This window comes from Pinus tabuliformis, chromosome Q (genome assembly GCF_031772625.1).
Source record: "Pinus tabuliformis cultivar Carrire ecotype Pingquan chromosome Q, CPIR1, whole genome shotgun sequence".
Lineage (NCBI taxonomy): Eukaryota > Viridiplantae > Streptophyta > Pinopsida > Pinales > Pinaceae > Pinus > Pinus tabuliformis.
The window spans coordinates 488,431,471-488,446,518 of record NC_142296.1 but is presented as its reverse complement, the minus strand read 5'-3'; positions in this window follow the sequence as shown (position 1 = coordinate 488,446,518).

The following is a 15,048-nucleotide window of genomic DNA, read 5'->3' as shown; positions in this document are numbered from 1 at the left end:
AGCAGTGATTGAGGGTTCCTTGTGCCAATTTTGGGACTTTGACAAAATTTTGTAATTTTCAAATTTTGAATTTTGAAACACAGGAAATCCCAATAGGTGTTTTGCTTTTGATGGGGGCACTTTTTGGAGAAGTGGCTTACATATTCAGATTCAGCATGATGAGAACATCAATCCTTGAAATTTTCAGCAAATTTGGAGAAGATCTTGGTCACCTAAAGGCCAAAAAACCATCAAAAAATGACCTCTCTGCCACTTTTTTGACACACAGGAAGTAGTCTTGGGAGATTCCATTTTTGAGGGGGCAAATGACCTCCAAATTTAGAAATTCAAGATGTTCCAGAAACTAGACAGACAAACCTTTCCAACAAGCCATCTTGGGCTCAATTTGGTTAAGGGGAAGGCCCCCAAAACTAGCTTGGAAAAAGTGTTGCGCATAGGATCAGAGGCGCTGCGCATAGGATGGATTTTGCCAGTTTTGCCCAAAAATCAAAATTTCGCCTAGTTTTTCTATAATTTGAATTTTTCTCTCCTTTTGGATGAATCTATGAATGTAAATGATGCTATGGTGTGTAAATGTAATTGAAAAATGACTCTTGGGGGTAGATTCATCATTTTGAGGTGGTTTGAGGTTGAATGAATCAGTTTCCATGGTTTTAGAGGCAAGTTGTTCCACTGCCTATATTCCTGTTCTTAGTTTAGATATGGTTGAAACCACCCCTATTCTCATGGATTCGACCCCTGATGGCTAGCACAGGTGGTTTGGTGCCTATATTATGTACTTTCTTAGTCATTTGTAAAGGTTGGACTCTTGTGGATGCTTTGAGCTTCATTGTACACTTGTATTAGCAGTTTGGCAAGGAAATAAACCAAGATTTGCAGCTATTTTTGTGGGATTCTTGTGGTAATGTGTTTTTGCATTGTTCCTCCTTCTGTAATTAGTATTTCCCATGTGTTATATGTGCCAGCATCTATTTCTTTCTTCTTAACTAAATGAATCAAGATAGATAGGTGGAATACATTGATATCAGTGCTCTGCCTTGGGAATACATTTAGTTTTTAATGTTTTCTGCTGTTTGAAGAGGATTCATGACCTTTGCATGCCCTCCTCAGCCCCTCACCAGTCTTAGACCTACCATCTCACTCAATTCCAAGTGCTAAAACACCTACCTACCTCGCCCCATAGAACACCCTGCATTTCTGAGTTGATTTCCCGGACCCAAAGCTGCCTGCTCCATTTGATCTAGCAACAAAACTTTCAAAATCAACCAAAAACCCTAGAGCTACTATACCTAGCCTAAAATCCATTTTCAATTCAGTCATCTCAATTGAGATTGACAAGGAGAGAGCCCTCTCCCGACCTGGTAGGGCTAGCTACCAGGTTAAGCATGGTTTGTGGTTATCCTACGATTGCCTCCCTTCAGCCTGAGGTCAATATAGGCTCTAACAAATACCATAATGAGTTGTGTTATGAAGCTCCATTATGCAGTACGTTTTCATGTTGTCATGATATTATGTCTTGAGCAGATCTTTGATTGTAAATATTGCATTGAGTTGTGTTATAAAGCTCCATAAGCAGTATGTCTTCTTTCAGTAGGTTGCCAATGTATTTGTGTGATTGAACACCAAGGACGGTGTCCCACAAGGAAGAGGGTTTTGTAATAGCCCTAATGAAAATTCCATGTAATAAAATTAAAAACAATAACCACAGATGAATGAGACACTTATTCCAAGATGAATGTTGGGCAAGACATCCTAGGGGGTGTTCATTTGGTTGTTTATGGCTAAGGAAATTGAAAAAGGCGATGACTAAGGCATCAAAAGGCATTTTGGCACATTTATTTATGAAAATAATGGAAATTAGGAGAAAAAGGAGGTGAAAGGTCACAGGCTACATGTTGATGAGCACTAGTATTGCAACAAGAATACATCAACTCCTAGGCCTTATCAACCCGGGGTTCATACAAACTTGGAGGTGATAGTGTTGTATACACAAATAGATGCAATGGGTCCACTCTTTGTCACTACTGAGCTGGCAATAAACCACTAGGGTTTCTCAAACCAACCTTCTATTGATTTAGAAGAAGTTTGATTACCAATGGAGAAACGTGAATTTTACCCTAATTGAGAGGATTGAAAGATTATCTACTATAGTAATGAAAGACTGAAATAAACGCTTAAAACACACCACTCATCTAGCTATTTATTAAGAGACCTTGCTTCAGAAGAATTCTAAGCTAACACATGTGGAACCCTAACTATCCTAAGCATGCAATCTGATCTAATCAAACACTTTACTGCTGTGCATATGAATGAACACAACAACCTTTTTCTTTTTGTCCCTTTTGTGAAAACATGAATGCTAATTCTTCTTGATTGTATGGTAGGTGGGTTAGGTGTGGAGAGAGATGGTTGTGAAGGGTCAGATGGCCTGAGAGGCAAGCAGGGGCCTTCTCCTATCTTTCATGATGCATTTCTCACAAATCGGCCTCAAAACAGGCCACTACAGGTTGTCCTATAGGATGTCTACAAGATGTCCTAATGCACCTACAGGATCCCCTGTATTCCTACAGCATTAGGCCGAAAGCATAAGGAGTGATTTGGATAGTGCTATGGGGCTTAGTGAAGGTGAGTGATGGAAGGAATAAGGCAAGGGAGTGGCTAGGACTTCATCAAAACTCAGACCAAAATTTGTAGGATGGTTGGGTTTTCTCAACAAGCATGGCAAGTTGTTCTCATAAAATGATAACTTGGTTTATGGACTTAGTGGCTTTTGGCAATCATAGATGGATGAGGTTAGGCTGGAGCAGCTAACATGAGGTCTTCCTGTACTATTGAAAATCCTGCAATACACATCATTGGCATTTACCCATAAATCATGTCAAAACAAGAAAGATTTCCAACAACATAAGAAAACAGAATTTCATCATTCATTTGCCTAGTTCATGCATGGAAATACTTGTAGCATATTGTGAAAGACCATGAAATCTAATACAAAGCTCGAGATATCAAAAATAACAACTACAATCTATCCTTGAAAACTTAAAGATGTTGTCCTAATTAGCAGAAAACCCTAAATTTCATAAGAAATTAGAATTTTGTCTTTCTAGGGCTGAATGGGAGTTTTTCCTCAAACCATGGTCCCAAAAGGGAGGAGTGAGGCAAGATCCACCTGTTATCAGCCTTTTTGGTATTCCTTTATCTCTCTAAAACTATTGCTAAAGCTATGCACAAACGGATGCAAACTAATCAGATTCACCAATACTTGCAATGAAACAATGCCAAAATCAATTCAACAAGTAATCTATGAAATAACCTAAGCATACAAGTACAGTAAGAGGAACCTCTGTTGCTAGGGTTGGGTCTTAACCCAAGAGCTTCAACCCTCTGAGTCAACTTAGTGCTGGATCAAGGAAATGCTCATTTTCATTAACGTATCAACCAATACATAACAATGTTTTGCCACAATCCTTCACTCGAAAGTGCTTAGTATCTTGCATAAAAAATCAGAATCCTAATGAGGCTCTAGGCCTCCTTATTTATGCAACTGAAGTTTTCAACAACTTCCTTAAATCTAGGGAGGCTTGGCTCCCAAACTCAAGATGAACTGGTTCTTAATCACTGGCTCGGCTACCAATGATCTTCATGACTCGTCTGCCTACAACTTCGAGCTAGTGTGATTTGATTGAAGGATATTCGAATGAGTGAGGATTTAATGAGGAAGATCCATCTCCTATAATCTCTCATTCTTGTCTCATTCAAGTTCCTACACCTTAATTAACCATAATTGCCATGATTTTCTCCCAAAAACCTACAATCAATGCACATTAGACCACTAGACATAACATCTTACTTTTACTCATCTCATTAAGAAAAATATAATCAAAATATGTAAGGAATTATGAGAAGAGTTGATTTTAGTAAGCTTGGAGGTGTATTAAGGTCCATATATTTACCCAATGATGAGCCTCATCATCTGTGAGGAGGAAAATGAAGGAAAATAATGGAAAATGAAGAAAATAGAAGCCTCATTCATCAAAAGGATTTTGAGGATCAGTTGGTAACCTTCTATCAATTCAGTGTTGGAGCTCTCTCTCATTATTCTCTCTCTCATACTCTTGGACTGCTAGAGCTTCTTGGAGCACTCTTGGAGGGTGTGGCATACTTGGATTCTTGGAGCAAGAAGGCAAAGGAAAGAGCATGAAAGCACAAGAAGGCATTGGCATCAACAACTACATCAGATTTGCTTGCAGGAACTGAGTTGCATGCATGGTTTCTTCAATAGTTTTGGCATGCATGGAATATGCATGTGGTTTGTTGGTTATGATATGTCATTAGGCATGGAGGATGGTTGAGATTGACAGTGGATTGCCTAGCCTTGCCATTTCCTTGATAGCCATGGTAATTGTGGGTTTATTTCCTTATTGTTTTTTTATTGGTTCTCATGTTTCCTTAGCTTAGGTTGAGTTACTAGTCCCGTAGCCTTGGTTGGACAAATGCTCTAAAGCCCTGGAACAACTTGGGATGAGTTACTAGTCCCGTAGCCTTGGTTGGACAAATGCTCTGGAGCCCTGGAACAACTTGGGATGAGTTACTAGTCTCATAGCCTTGGTTGGACAAACGCTCTGGAGCCCTTGGTGGGTTGAGTTACTAGTCTCGTAGCCTTGGTTGGATAAACACTCTGGAGCCTGGTAAAAGTTGTGGGTTGAGTTCCTAGTCCCATAGGCGGGTTGGACAAACGCTTTGGAGCCCTGGATGGCTAGAATAAAGACCGATCTGATGATGGTTTTGGTGATGTTCGACCGTGAGGTGGAATTATTGTTTGATGGGTTGAGGTGGATGGACTCTGGAAGCCCTGGATGAGTTTTGATTGATGTGTTCTATGATATCCCACATTCATGCTTGGAATATGGCACGAGGGTGAATGGATGAAGAGAGATTTGGCTCAGCCATTCTACGATCAGGTGGAACGTGGTAGTCCCCTCTTTGGTTGGTTCATTGCATTCATTAATGAGAAATCCATTCCCTTGATTTTCATGTGTAAACGTACTAATGTATTTATGGATTTGATGGCTGACATGTTTATTGTATTTCTATTCTTATTTATGTTTGTTATATGCACATTTTATGACAACAACTATGTATGGATCTCAACATGTTTTTACTTGTATGTGAATGGATAATGTATCTATGACCTAATAGATGATAATGTAGCAAATGGAATGAGGGAACGATGGTTCATAGCGATTCTCAGATAAGTATGAGATCCCTACACTTAATTTTTTTATTTACACCTGTAGGTTACATGTCGATGATATGTTTGATGAAATGCCTGTCATGGCTAGTAGGGATCCAGTAAAGGTCTTGAACAAGTATTTGCTTTAGTACTTTCATTTCCATGTTAATTTACTGATTTGAAGAGATGGATCAGTTATGGGTAGTGTCCTGGGCTCTGAGCCTGAAAAGTGGCTTAAATCCCAAGGTCGTTGGCACAACACTAACAATTTTGGTCCACATTCACTGTTAGGCAGGCTTGTGAGAGCGACTTTAGGTCTTTGATCACTCCCTTGCCCATAACGTGCGACTGACTATGGCCCAAGAGACCTAAAACAATAGTGGGACATAGGGACAAGTTGTCTAAGTGGCTGACTTGTCTTATGAGGGTTTTGTTGATGATGTTGGATGTCTGTATGGTGTGTTTCCATCAGTTCCACTTCCTTAAGGTGACTTAGGAGGTCGAATCATATCATAGTGGCCTCTCATCACATGTTTACCCCGGCTGGTCGGTTGCTTGGGTAGATGTGGGAGGAGGGTGTTACAAAGTGGTATCAGAGCATGGTTCATCCCTCAGACTGGATGGGCTATGTGTTGGTCATGCATGCATGTCAATTGCATGTGTGCCTATTACACTTATATACTTATTGCAATTGCTTGATGTCGAATTAGAGTTGTAGTATGGTTATCAAGGAGAATTTGTTATTGATTTCATGAAATGTATTTGGAATGAGTATGTGGCTGACTTTGTATGGATTATATGTCGCTTACATGTTGATTTCATGGTACCTACTTACATCCTTGTATGTTAGGTTACATTTTTGAATATTTTGATTACATGCATCAGTCTTGTAGGTTGATTACAAGAACTGATCGATTATGTTCGACTACATGCGGTTATGAATATTTATAGTTGGTTTGGCATTGCTTATGCATACCGTCTATTGCATGTGGCAATGTGTACAATGGAGTAATGGTTGTTGTCATGCATGAGGTCATAACATGCATTGTTGATATGACCTTGCATTGATGAATGGATCCTAGTTAGAGTAATGTTTATGTGTTGATACATTTTTTGGTGTATGTCTAAATGTTGTTATGATTATGTTATACATGTATCACGTTGATTTGGCGATCTTGAAGACAAGTATCCTCCCCGAGCTATACTAAGGTACATTAGTTTATTGTGATTTGGTTTATCCGACATATTATACCTTGCATGAAGAAATATCAAATGGCTAGCAAAATGGTTGACTACAAAGACTCTCCCTATGAATCCGAAGAGCAGTATGGTGTTGGGAACTCTTCCGATTTGGCAATTACACTGAGAAGCTTAAAGGAAGAAATAAGGAGTACAATTATAATAAAATGGGACCATAAGAGGTTCTAGCCTACATAAAAATGTAATAATATAAATGTAATCACTCAATATATAGGGCTTAATAATGTGTTTTAGGGTCAACATGGGGATTATATAGGCCTAAACACATAGGGTACTTTAAAATTCATTAGAACTAGTTCAATGAGTTGACCATGTTTTTAAAGAAAATTCTTACCACATTCACCTAAATTCAACTACAAATCTTTAACACGAGCCAAATAGTCCTCAATCCTTTTCAAGGAATGGGGATTAAGAGAGATCAAATTTTTCTTTATCTACATTACTTGGTTCTCATTGACTTTATAAAATAATGTCTTCAATTTCTTCTAGACTTCACGAGGACATTTGATCCTACTTGTATGAAAGTGGATCTACCAAGAAATATAGGTGATAATGACCCTAACGACCTCATCTTTCTTCTTGCAACATCAAACTTAACCTACTCACCCTTTAGATATGGAATCACAATATTTATATATGTTATAGCCCTTTACTTTTAAGTAAAGTACCCATATCTAGTGCCCAGATAACATAATTAAACCCATTTATAATAATAGGATAGATCTTAGAAGTCATCTTCATATGTTTTACATATATGGTCTCAACCCTATTACAATCTACAAATCAACAACCTAGAGCCAAATCACTACAGATTAGAATCAACAAGATTTGCGGACAACATGGCTAGATCATAACTATGTACTATGATACCATGTTGGGAAAAATGTGTAATCGATTGACAAAGTCTATAAAATGGAAGAAAAGGAATACATGTATTCCAAGATGATGGTGATGTTTAGAGACACTGTTACCACACTCAAGCATAAAACATTATGATCGAAACATTACAACGCATGATAAGTAATTCATCATGATACTTCATACATATTATCACAAATTACAATCAATTCATAGGGTCTTTATTTATATTTGTCGAATCTAACCAACTTCCTTGAATTAAGGAAGATCCGGACCACAAGCAATAATCAGTGGTTGTAATTGATTTAAGCAAATCCACAATGTTTCGTCAATTTAATCAATTGTCTTAGTTGATCTGATCATTCAATCAAACATACCATTGACCAATCATTTGATCACTCCACAAGTTGACCCATCAATCGTCAAATCAACCATTCAATTAGTGGCTCTGCAAGTTGACACATTGATTATACAATTGATAGCTTGGTCAATTGCACTGCAAGTTGACGCATTAATTGTCCAGTTGATCATCTCATTGACTATTCTTCTAGTTGACTCAACCAACCATCTCCAATAAAAATATGATGAATCAACATAATTTAAAGTTTTGACATAAATTCCATATGTAAATTTTTGGAAAAACTAGTAAACTATAATCCCTTCATAACTTAGCATCTAAGTTGAAATGAATTCATATAATATCTTTAAAACATATTTCTAAAAATACTACCATTAAACAAAATTTCAATATTTAAAATTTAATGTTACTGAATTTTAAAAATTATTAATTTCTGCACAATAAAAAATAATTGATGAATACATCTTTTTATAAGAGATTTTCAAATTAAAATTTTATAGATTATTTCCACAAAATAAAAGAAAGATCATTTGTTAAATAATCCTTTTATGATTTTTTTTAATAAATTATATTTCTATATGGCCTAACATGGAAAGGTTGGATATCCCAACCTCTTACATGCATTGTTTTTATCATACTAATTATGTAATTTCAAATTATAGGAAATCCTCCACAATATCATGGGATAATGTGGGCACTATAAAAATATCAAAGGTAATAGTTAGATATCCATAGCGGGAAGTGAAGTTTAAACCAAAATTAAGTTATCAATGCAATGAACCCATGTGGAGCTATGCGCTGAGTTTATCTTTGATGGGTCTTAATTTAAGAAATGAAATGAAACGATATTTTAACATCCACAAGACTAAAATTAGTCTACGGGAATATTAGTTCTGTTGAAAAGTGTGCAACAATAAATGCTTGTTGAGAATGCAACAAGATGATGGAGCTTAGTGAAAAGAGTCACCTTCACTAAGTGGGCCCGCAGGAAAATTATGGCGCAAGTTCTATTTTTTATCACAGTGTGGATGATCACAGTGTGGGTGACCACAGTATGAGTGATCACAGTGTGAGTGATCAAAGTCTATTTTTAGACTAGCTGTCAAAAATAGAAAAGTCAAATATTATTGTCTCATAATAATATTTGGACTATAAACTTGATCTTATTCTCTTGGAGCACTTCAGGATAAGCTATGGATGTGGTACATGCAGATCCCAGAGGGAAATACGTGGTTACCTATGGGATGACTAATATTTGCATGCAGGACTTCAGTTAGAACTCAAGTGAGTTGAGTTTAGTGGACTGGAGGTGCAGTTGATGGAGTTGTGTTCAGTTTAGCTTTGTTAAACTGGTTGTATTTAGTCTAACTGACAAATAGACTAGAGATGAGTTGGGTGAATTAGTTATTAATTAATTCACAAGTTATTAACTCATAATGAAACTATAGAATACATCAGTTAACTCAGTTGCATGACAGTTCATGTTCAGTTCAGCAGGGACAGGTGTTAGAGAATCAGATTGCTATCAGTTGTGACTATAGCTGTGCATGATGATTTGCACAATCAGAGGGATTGAGTATGCCAATGAATTGGCCAATATCAAGAATTGTAGCTTGTTCTCACGTCCAACAGAGTGTGAGTGATTATTTGCAGGTCAAATACGAGTTTGGGAAGCCATTCTCATTAGTTCTTGAGCAGGTATTGAGCTGGAGAGGCAGGCAAGCAGTGGAATAGATTTGGAGATCAGATCTGAGCTGTATTGTGTGTAACAGGTGGAGCTGGTACTGGATTGCTTGTGATAAGCATTGTACTTTGTAATGTTACATGATTCAATCAATATAATATACAGATAGTGTGGGGTTTTTAGCGAGATGCTTTCCCTGGGATACATACTGTGTTAATGAGTTTGATTGATGCTTCTATGTGTGCCTGTAAATGTTTCCGCTTCTGTAAATTGATGATCAACGTAGAGGAGATTATGTATTATACATGTTTCGCTTTTAATTGTATGATCAGGATAATCTCTGTGAATATGTGTTAAATTATTCAAAATTTCTACATGGTATCGGAGCTAGATAATTGTAGAAAAAGTTTCTACATGGTATCGGAGCTGCTTGATTTGTAGAAGAGATTTTTATAGGATATCAAGCAAGGATTGATCATCAGATCTATTATTCAGGAAGTGTTTACATTTTATTTCTTCAGGAAGAGTCTGTAATCAGGCCAGGTAGCCTCTGGATTCATCATTCTTTTGGAAGGTGAGATATCCGATAAAAGCCCATACAGTCAATCTCTGTACGAGAAATACTTTGTTCTCACGAATTCTAGATCAGAAGCAGTTGAGTTTTGAGCTGGTGGAATTCGAATTTAATTCCAAAGCAAGAGCGAAACTTAGAAACATTAAGTGTGAGAATGGAGACAGTATACCCCAGTATCTCACGAAGTTCACCCAATGCCGGGATGAACTGGGAAGTGTGGGGGTGATTGTCGAATGAGGATGGTGAGTCTAGCACTCCTTGACCTTCCTAAGAGTTGGCATAGCTACCAGGACTCGGTGAATGGAAGGGAGAAACTGCCAGGATGGGAGAGACTGTGGTTAGATCTTATGCAAGAGGAGATTAGACGGAGCACCAAAGACGGTTCTTCATCCATGCAGGATGAGGAGAACTGTGCCTTAGCGAGTAAGGCGAAGAAGGGGAAGGGGAAGGTTTCTCTTTCCAAATCCAATTCTTCCAATGATGGGAAGAAGGTTGACAAGGCGAAGGTGAGATGCTTTCGTTGTCATGAGTTGGGTCATTATGCTACTAATTGCCCAAAGAAGAAGTCCAAGAAGGGATCCGGGGAAGGATCTGAAGGTGAGGCAGCCTCACTTGCTTCACAGTTTGAGTTGGATTTCACACTCTTCGCATGCATGGTTTCATCCATGATGGGAAGTGGTTGGTTTCTTGATAGTGGAGCTTCTTTCCACATGACCGGTGACAAAAGTTTGTTTAGTACTTTGGAGGAGAAAGATCTCTAGATACTCATAGGGATGGGTAATGATGAGAAGTATAGTGTCTCAGGTGTAGGCACGGTTATTTTTCAGAGGGAGCATGGAGCTCGCCTTACCTTGACCGATGTCAAGTATGTACCAGGACTGAAGAGAAACTTGGTGTCGATCGCGATGCTGGAAGATAGAGGCTATGATGTAGTCTTCAGTAAGGGAAAGGTTTTCCTTAGACACATCATCACCAGACAGGTGAAGCAGATTGGTTCATGGGTCAAGAACCTGTATGCTCTTGAGGTTCAAGATGCATGCAAAGCCTTTAGCAGCGAGGCAACTGATGGAGACTTGGTGGTTGAGAGGGAGTGTATATTACCTCTCAACGTGCAGAGCCAGAAGAAGTCTCAGATGATTGTGGAGGAGCCACAATTGATGCAGCAACTTCAGGAGGTTGTGGAGGAGCCACAATAGGGGAAGCTGAGAGGAGATCGAGTAGAGACATCTACTCATCCAGAGACCTCTAGTAGGGGGAAACTTCGAGCCAGGTAGGCTGAGGGATCGCATGCAGCCATACCTCCAGGTAGGAGGTGGGGTGATGTGGATTGATTGTCCCAAGGAGGAGGGGCAGGATCCTTGAGGTACCCAACCTCTTGGATTAGACCTTGCTACGGGAGCTCCAAATGTGTAGTAGCAGGAACTGATTGATTGGGTAGAGACAGATGCGGATGGAACGGTAGAGAGAGTGACAGTGCAGGGAATCCCAGGACAGCGCATAGCTAGCAGGCCGCAGCAATGCGAGAGGCACAAGTGTTTTGCACAGTGCTAGGTGGCACAGAGAGGTGTGCAATGGTGCGAGATGCATGGAGATGTTGCAGTAGCGCAGATGTCAGAGAGGGAGCACTTGTCAGCAGCAGGTAGAGCTTCAGCATCAGAGGATGTTTCTAGCCCAACAGGGAGGTCAGTTGGGAGGTGCAGTGTGGATGCAATGCTGGGAGATAGAACCAGCAGCAGCACGGATGCAATCAGAGATCAAAGTGACAGAGGCTAGAGCAGTCAGATACTGAAGAGCACAGAGATGCAGAGTTTCAGTCGACGGAGGCAATAGCAGTCAGAGACTTTGATGACAGAGCAAGTGGACCGGCCAGATGTGTTGCATGGAGAACATTCCAGAGTTTCAGGATCGGGTTTAAGAGGAAGCCTTTCTTGTTGAGAGGGAGTGTTGAAAAGTGTGCAACAATAAATGCTTGTTGAGAATGCAACAAGATGATGGAGCTTAGTGAAAAGAGTTGCCTTCACTAAGTGGGCCCGCAGGAAAATTATGGCGCAAGTTCTATTTTTTATCACAGTGTGGATGATCACAGTGTGGGTGACCACAGTATGAGTGATCACAGTGTGGCTGATCACAGTGTGAGTGATCACAGTGTGAGTGATCAAAGTCTATTTTTAGACTGGCTGTCAAAAATAGAAGTCAAATATTATTGTCTCATAATAATATTTGGACTATAAACTTGATCTTATTCTCTTGGAGCACTTCAGGATGAGCTACGGATGTGGTACATGCAGATCCCAGAGGGAAATACGTGGTTACCTATGGGATGACTAATATTTGCATGCAGGACTTCAGTTAGAACTCAAGTGAGTTGAGTTTAGTGGACTGGAGGTGCAGTTGATGGAGTTGTGTTCAGTTTAGCTTTGTTAAACTGGTTGTATTTAGTCTAACTGGCAAATAAACTAGAGATGAGTTGGGTGAATTAGTTATTAATTAATTCACAAGCTATTAACTCATAATGAAACTATAGAATACATCAGTTAACTCAGTTGCATGTCAGTGCATGTTCAGTTCAGCAGGGACAGGTGTTAGAGGATCAGATTGCTATCAGTTGTGACTATAGCTGTGCATGATGATTTGCACAATCAGAGGGATTGAGTATGCCAATGAATTGGCCAATATCAAGAATTGTAGCTTGTTCTCACGTCCAACAGAGTGTGAGTGATTATTTGCAGGTCAAATACGAGTTTGGGAAGCCATTCTCATCAGTTCTTGAGCAGGTATTGAGCTGGAGAGGCAGGCAAGCAGTGGAATAGATTTGGAGATCAGATCTGAGCTGTATTGTGTGTAACAGGTGGAGCTGGTACTGGATTGCTTGTGATAAGCATTGTACTTTGTAATGTTACATGATTCAATCAATATAATATACAGATAGTGTGGGGTTTTTAGCGAGATGCTTTCCCCGGGATACATACTGTGTTAATGAGTTTGATTGATGCTTCTATGTGTGCCTGTGAATGTTTCTGCTTCTGTAAATTGATGATCAACGTAGAGGAGATTATGTATTATACATGTTCTGCTTATAATTGTATGATCAGGATAATCTCTGTGAATATGTGTTAAATTATTCAAAATTTCTAAAAGTTCCCGGCTTTTCGTTTTTTGCAATTCAATCTTTTTCTTGTTCAAATTGATGATGATGAACTGGCCCAACTTTCCAACAATCCCCTCGCTGAAAAGACAATGCCAAGAAACTGATGCTAGCATATTCCCATAACTTTCTCTAATGTCTTTGAATGCATCACATTCCAAAATGAAATGTTTTTCCGATTCCACTGCCCCAAACATGCAAAATGTACACACCCGTTCTTCCCAAGCTTCTTAAGGCCTTTTCCACCGTCCCGTTTCACACTAAAGTTGATGCGAGTTGGTTCTTAATTGAGCAATAAAAACCTTTGCTCTCCACAGAATGCTAGCTCTAATAAACTCTTTTTGTTGTAGATCACACGTAGGGTTGAATTCCTCAATGTAGTACTTCTTCTTTATACCCAACTCTTTTTCCCATACTAGTTTATGAAATTCCCCATAACAAAATTCTTTAGCTCCTTACTATTTGTGGGACAAATAGTAGAGTGAGTCAAATCAAATGGGGTATTTACTTAGAACATTTGTTCTACAAATAATAAAGAGAAATATTTTTGTTATGGATAAGTTTAACAAGCGTATTTGGGATAAAGAGAAAGTACTACATTTAGAGTTTAATCCCACTTGTAATCATCATAAAAAATAGTACATAGGGGCCAATATCTCATGGAGAGCCAAAATTCTTATTACTTAGTTAAGAATCGATTATTGTCAACTCCATTGTGAAATAAGGCGATGGAAAAGACCAAAAGAAGTTTAGGAAGAAAGAGTGTATATTTTTTGTATTCCGGAAAAGTGGAAACAAAAAACATTTCATTTTAGAATGTGAGGCCTTCAAAGACAACAGGAAAAATGTTGTAATTATCTTGACAACTAGCTCTTGGGATAATTTATTCAGCGAGGAGACTGTTGAGAGATTGAGAGCACTCATTGTCACGTTGCATAAGAAAATGGCGAAATGCAAAAATCATATGGTGAGACACATTGTCCCATAGGCTATCTTTAGTCTCCTAGACGTTAAAATTTTTTCTTCTTCTTCAACCCTGGGTAGTGAAACTTTGGACACATAAACCATAACCTTGTTATCCATGCCCACTCTCACAATGCTACTTTGAAAGTCTTCGATACAAGGTTTTCAGACTTTCTAATACAAATTGAACCATAGTACTTTGATTTCCAATATAAGAGGGTTTTTAGACTTTCCATACAAATAGGTGTTAAAATACTTTGATTTCATCCATCCTCGAGAATGGCGCAACAAAAATATTCTTTGACATATTGAATCCTTCTCCCGGTTTCAAACATGTCCTCTACATGGATAAGTTTGTCACACCATTGTTCACTACAAATATTACATTACTAGTACAACCACATTAATAATATTAATATGGCTGATATATCCAAAGACTTCATAAATATAACAAAAAAAGAGATTTCAACAAGAAAACTATTGCAACAAGAAGAATGCCTTACCAATGCACACATTTAACTATTAACCATGTATAAAAAGGTTATATGTGAACTTCAACTTGAGAAAAAAAAGAATTTCACATTTTATCGTAAAATGGACCATTTTGCTAAATAAATTTTGCTTATATATTAATTTCCCCATCTAATTAGAATATGAACTTATTAGAATTGAAATAATCTCAAATACCTAGGAAAATGGTGGGCCAGGGGCTACGTTTTAACTTGAGAAAAAAAATAATTACATATCTTATTGTAAAATGGACTAATTAAAATTGGAATAATTTCAAATCTTCAGGAAATTGATGGGCAAAAAAACCATCCATTAAAAAAATTAAAAATAAACAAATCCTCCTTATAACCTTAAGTTGAAATAAAAAACCTTCTACAATTACCTTTCCCAAAATATTTTAACATCTATTTGTCTCGAGAGTCTAAAAGACCTCTTATAATGTAAACCAAAGTAATATGGTTCT